Source organism: Anser cygnoides, chromosome W, assembly GCF_040182565.1.
Source record: "Anser cygnoides isolate HZ-2024a breed goose chromosome W, Taihu_goose_T2T_genome, whole genome shotgun sequence".
In the NCBI taxonomy this organism is placed as follows: Eukaryota; Metazoa; Chordata; class Aves; order Anseriformes; family Anatidae; genus Anser; species Anser cygnoides.
In genome coordinates, this window is record NC_089911.1 from 8515875 (window position 1) to 8522346 (window position 6472).

Below are 6472 nucleotides of genomic sequence, written 5' to 3' on the forward strand. Positions count from 1 at the left end.
GACCCCCCGGACCACCAAGGACCCCCAGGACCAGGAGGCCCCCCAGGACCTCGAGGGACCCCGCCCGGACCACCAAGGACCCCCCAGGAGCATCAAGGACCCCCCAGGAGCACCAAGGACCCCCCCAGGACCACAATGGATTCCCCAAAACCACGAGGGGCCCCCCCAGAACCACGATGGACCCCCCCAGGACCTCGAGCCCCCCCCCCCACAAGACCCCCCCAGGACCAATGCCCCCCCCCCCAATTCCCCTGGGGACACCAGAGCCCCCTCCCCGCACAGGGTCACTCTTTTTTTTTTTTGGGGGGGGGGGGGACACGGGGCTGCCTCCCCCTTCCCACATGTGTGCACGGCCCCCCCCTCCCCGGGACACACTTGTGGGGGGGGGCTTCTGCAGGGCGGAAGCCCCCAGCACACTACAGGGCCCCCCCCCCTTCCTTGCCCCCCTCCCAGTTTGGCACTGGGAGGGCCCTGGGGGGGGTCCCGAGGGGTCCCTGTGCCCCCTCCCCCTTATTTATGTTTCGACGCGGGGCCCCCGCCCCATTAAAGCTGGTGAAGATGAGGGGGGCAGGTTCTTGGGGGGGGGGGGGCTTTCTTTTATTGTGCGTTTTGGGGGGAAAAATGGCAATTTTGGGGTGGGGGCACCCAGGAAGCAGGGGGGGTCCTTGGGGGAGGGGGAGCCAGGAGGTTTGGCGGGGGGGCTTTGGGGGGGGAGTCTGGGTGCGTAATGGGGGGCTCGTGGGCATTGAGGGGGGGGTCCCCTGGGGGCTTTGGGGAGGGGGTTTCTGGGGGTGAGGGGTGCCACGAGGGTCTGGGGGGGGCATGGGTGTATCGGGGGGGGGGGCAGACCCTGTGTGCCTTGGGGGGGTCCTGGGTGTCTTGGGGGGGTCCCAGGTGTGTCGGGGGGGGGTTCTGGGTCTTTGTGGAGGGGGGAAGGTCCTGGGTGCTTTTGGGGGGGGGGGTCCTGGGTGCCTCGGGGGGGGGGTCCAGGTGGGGGGGCTCAAGGGCAGCGCTCGAAGGGGGCGGTCGCGGCCCCCCGTGCAGCTCCAGGGCGGGCCGGGCCCAGGCCAGCAGCGCCCCCCCCGCGGGGGGCCACAGGAGGCCAGGGCGGCCACCTCGGGGGGCCAGCACCCGCCCCCACAGCGCGAACTCGGCGATGTCGCCCACGAAGGCCTGCGCCGCCTCGAAGCGCCCCCCAGCGCGTCCTGCGGGGGGGGCGTCACCGGGAGGAGCCCCCCGGGACCCCCCAGGGCTCCGCATCGGTCCCCAGGACCCCCCGTGACCCCCTGTGCTCCCCCCCCCCCCTCCAGGACCCCCTGCGCCCCCCAGGAGCCCCCGTGTGGCCCCAAAACCTGATGGTGACCCCCATGTGCCCCCCGTGACCCTGTGTGTGACCCCGTGGTGCCCCCCCCCCCCCCCCCAGGTCCCCCCGTGACCCCATAGTGACCCCATGACCCCCGTGTGCCCCACGTCCCCATGGTGGCCCCCCATCCTCGGGTGCCCCCCTGCCCCCACTGTCCCCCCATTTCCCCCCATTGCCCCCCCACCCCCATTACCCCCCCATTGCCCCCCCATTGTCCCCCCGCCCCCATTTCCCCCCATTGCCCCCCCACCCCCATTACCCCCCCATTGCCCCCCCACCCCCACTGCCCCCCACGGCCCCCCGTTGCCTCCCCATTGCCCCCCCCATCGTCCCCCCCACCCCCATTGTCCCCCCGCCCCCATTTCCCCCCATTGCCCCCCCCACCCCCATTGTCCCCCCACTGCCCCCCGTTGCCCCCCCCATCGTCCCCCCCACCCCCGTTGTCCCCCCATGGCCCCCCCATTGCCCCCCACCCCCATTGCCCCCCCATGACCTCCCATTGCCCCCCCACCCCCGTTGCCCCCCCCATTGCCCCCCACCCCCATTGTCCCCCCGCCCCCATTTCCCCCCATTGCCCCCCCCACCCCCGTTGCCCCCCATTGCCCCCCCCATTGCCCCCCCCACCCCCGTTGCCCCCCCATTTCCCCCCATTGCCCCCCCCCCCATTACCCCCCGTTGCCCCCCCACTGTCCCCCCACCCCCACTGCCCCCCCACGGCCCCCGTTGCCCCCCCGCCCCCCACCTGCTCCTGCCCGAGCACCAGCACCCCGCGGGGCCGCAGGGGTGCCCGGCCGCCAGCCCCCCCGGCCGCCCGGGGGACGCCGTCCTGGAAGCTGCTCCACGCCCCCCGCGGCCGCCCAGGTGACGCAGACGTGGTGCCAGCGGCCCGGCGACGGCGACAGCGCCAGCGGCACCGCCTGGCACGGCCGTCAGGGGGGCCGGGGCCCACGGCCCGGAGACCCCCCCAGGGACCCCCCCCCAGAAACTCCACATCCCATAGCAATCCCATAGACGCCTACCATAGACCCCCCAGAGACCCCCCAGAGACCCCGAATCCCATAGTGATCCCAGAGACCCCCCCCAGAAACTCCACATCCCATAGCAATCCCATAGACCCCCCAGGGACCCCCCAGAGACCCCCCAGAGACCCCCTCCCAGGGACCCCCCAGGGACCCTCCCAGAGACCCCCCAGAGCCCCCGAATCCCATAGTGATCCCAGAGACCCCCCCAGAGACCCCCCAGGGACCCCCCACAGACCCCCCCCACAGAGCCCCCAATTCCCATAGCAATCCCATAGACCCCCCCGAGACCCCCCAGGGACCCCCCCAGAGACCCCCCAGAGACCCCCTCCCAGGGACCCCCCCCAGAAACTCCACATCCCATAGCAATCCCATAGACCCCCCCCAGGGACCCCCCCCAGAGACCCCCAGGGACCCCCCAGGGACCCCCCAGAGACCCCCAGAGACCCCCTCCCAGGGACCCCCCAGGGACCCTCCCAGAGACCCCCCCAGAGCCCCCGAATCCCATGGTGATCCCAGAGACCCCCCCAGAAACTCCACATCCCATAGCAATCCCATAGACGCCCCCCATAGACCCCCCAGGGACCCCCCAGAGACCCCCAGGGACCCCCAGGGACCCCCCAGGGACCCCCAGGGACCCTCCCAGGGACCCCCCAGAAACTCCACATCCCATAGCAATCCCATAGACGCCCCCCATAGACCCCCCAGGGACCCCCCAGAGACCCCCCAGGGACCCCCCCAGAGACCCCCCCGAGACCCCCTCCCAGGGAACCCCCACAGACCCCCCAGAGCCCCCAAATCCCATAGCAATCCCATAGACCCCCCAGAGACCCCCAGAGACCCCCTCCCAGGGACCCCCCACAGACCCCCCCCCCCCCAGAGCCCCCAAATCCCATAGCAATCCCATAGACCCCCCCCCCAGAGACCCCCTCCCCAGAGACCCCCCATGGAACCCCCCAGAGACCCCTACGACCCCCAGAGACCCCAAATCCCACGGCAACCCCCACAGCCCCCCCAAATCCCCCCAATATCCCCCCCCCCCCCCCCCCCCCCCAAAAAAAAGCCCCCGCTCCCCCCCCCAGCCCCCCCCACCCCCTAATCCCCCCCAACCCCCCTAGGCCCCCCAACCCCATACGCCCCCCCACCCCCCACCCCCCTAATCCCCCCCACTCCCCCCAGGCCCCCCAACCCCATACGCCCCCCCAGCCCCCCTCCACCCCCCCCCCCCCCAAAAAAGCCCCCCCCCCCACCTGATCGTCCACCAGCAGCTCCAGCGGGCGCCCCCCCAGGCGAGCAGCACGAGCTCGTTGGGCTGCCCGGGGGCCGCGTAGGAAAAGGGGTGCCCAGAGGGGGCCCCCGGGCCGCAGCCAGAGGCAGGCCGAGAGCGCCCGCAGCGCCCGCCGCAGCGTCCCCCGCGCCCGCGCGAACATCGAGGCCGTGCGCCGGGGAAGGCCACCAAGAAGCCCCCCGCGGCCCCCGGCACCTGCGGGACCCCCCCGGAACCCGCAGACCCCCCGTTAGTGCATCGCTGGGGGGGGGGGGAAGGGGATGAGGGGGATTGGGGGGGAGGGGATGGGGGGAAGGGGGGAGGGTTTGGGGGTGCCTGGGGGGCCCTGGGGGTCCCATCCCCGGGGTCCCCCCCCCATCCTTTGGGGTCCCCATCCCTGGGGTCCCTGTCCCTGGGAGTCTTTGTCCCTGGGGGTCCCCATCCCTTGGGGTGCCCCTCCCATGAGCTCCTTGTCCCTTGGGGTGTCCCCCATCTTTTGGGGTCCCTTGGGGTCCTCGCTCCTTTAGGGTCCCCATCCCTGGGGGTCCTCGCCCCTTGGGGTCCCCCTCCCATGAGATCTTTGTCCCTTGGGGTGTCCCCCCCCATCTTTTGGGGTCCCTGGGGGTCCTCGCTCCTTTAGGGTCCCCCTCCCACGAGATCTTTGTCCCTTGGGGTGTCCCCCCCGTCCTTTAGGGTCCCCATCCCTGGGGTCCCCCCCATCTTTTGGGGTCCCCATCCTTGGGGGTCTCTGTCCCTTGGGGTCCCCATCCCCCGGTGTCCCCCCCCTCGGTGCCCCCCTCCCCAGGGGCCCCCACCCCCGGGGGTCCCGCTCACCGTGGCTCTGGTCCCCGTGGTCCCCGTGGTCGCGGTGGTGCTCGTCCTCCTGGTCCTCGGGGTCGCCGTGGCGATGGAGGTGGTCCCACAGGTCGCCGTGGTCGCCATGGAGACCGGCGTGCTTCGGGGGTTGCCATGGAGACCGGCGTGGGGGTTGCCGTGGAGATGCTTGTGGTCCCCGTGCGGGTTGCCATGGTCGCCGGGCTTGCTGTGGTTGCCGTGGTGACTGTGATGGTCGCCGTGGTGACCATGGTGGTCGCCGTGGTGATCGTGGTGGTCGCCATGGTGACCCTCGTGGTGGTTGCTATGGAAGATGCTGCTGTGGTGGTTGCCGGGCTTGCCGTGGTCGCCATGGTGACCGTGGTGGTTGCCGTGGTCACCGCTCTTGCTGTGGTCGCCATGGTGATCGTGGTGGTTGCCATGGAGATCCTCGCGGTGGTTGCCGGGCTTGCCATGGTCGCCATGGTGACCGTGGTGGTTGCCGTGGTCACCGCTCTTGCTGTGGTCGTCGTGGCGACCGTGGTGGTTGCCGTGGAGATCCTCGTGGTGGTTGCCATGGTGACTGCTGTGGTGGTTGCCGGCCTTGCCGTGGTCGCCGTGGTGACCGTGGTGGTTGCCGTGGAGACCGTCGTGGTGGCCACTGAGCTTCTCGTGGTGGTTGCCGTGGTGCTCGTTGCCATGGTGACCGTGGTGCCCGGGATGCTCGTTCCCATGGTGACCATGGTGGTCATGGCCATGGTGACCGGGATGCTCGTTGCCGTGGTGACCGTGGTGCCCGGGATGCTCGTTGCCGTGGTGACCGTGGTGCCCGGGATGCTCGTTGCCATGGTGCCCGGGATGCTCGTTGCCATGGTGACGGCTGCCGTTGCCGTGGTGATGCAGCTGCAGCTCCAGGAGCCCGATCTTCTTCTGCAGGGCCTCGCGCAGCCCCGAGACGTTGTGGCTGTGCTGGGGGGCGGGGGGGGCGTCAAAATGACCCACGGCCCCCCCAGTCTGCCCCCATAGACCCCCCAAACTGCCCCGTAGCCTCCCCAAACTGCCCCGTAGCCCCCCAAGCTGCCCCATGCCCCCCCCGGAACTGCCCCACAGCCCCCCCACCCTGTCCCCACCCCCCAATCCTGCCCCGTAGCCCCCCAATCCTGTCCCCTACCCCCCCAATTCTGCCCCATAGTCGTCCCCCCCCCCATTTTTGCCCTCTACCCCCCCCCCCATCCTGCCCCAGCCCCCCGCCTATATTTAGCCCAGCCCAGGCCGGCTCCGCAGCTGCCCCCGTTAATCCCGGGGTTAATCAGCGCCGGGTTAACGAGGGCAGCGGCGGCAGGGGGGTCACCTCCTCCCCTCCCCCTCCCTCAATCCCCCCCTTCAATCCCCCCCGCCCCCTCCAGGCCCAAAGAGGATCAGGGGCAGAGCTTTGCACGGGGATACCCGGGGAGGGGGACGCACAGGGAGGGTGCCCCCCGGGACCCCGGAACCCCCGGGACCCCCCGTTGCCTCCCCCGGGACCCCCACCCCCCACCCCCTTCCTCCCAATCCCCCTCCACACCCCCCAGGCCCCCTCCCCTCCCCATAACCTCCCCCCGCGTCCCCCTGGGACCGCCCCGGGACCCCCCGGGACCCCCTGGACCCCCCGGACCCCTCCCGGACCCCCCACCCACCTGCAGCTGCTGCAGCCTCTGCCTCAGCCCCTGCAGCGCCCGCTGGGGGGTCCCGGCCGCGTCCCCCGCCGTCCTGCCCCGCGGCTCCTCGGCTGCCCGGGCCCCCCCGGGCCCGGCGGCTCCTGGGGGTCCCCGGGCCCCCCGGGTTCTTGGCCCCCCCCCGGGCCGCCTGGCAGCGCCCCAGCTTGGCCGCCAGCTCCAGGGCGGCCTCGCGCTGCTGCACCAGGGCCTCGCGCAGCCGCAGGATGGTGCGGCGGGCCCCCGCCAGCGAGTCCACGTGCAAATCCTCGTGCAAGGCCTCGTGCAAGCCCGCGGGAGGCCCGAGCCACCCCTC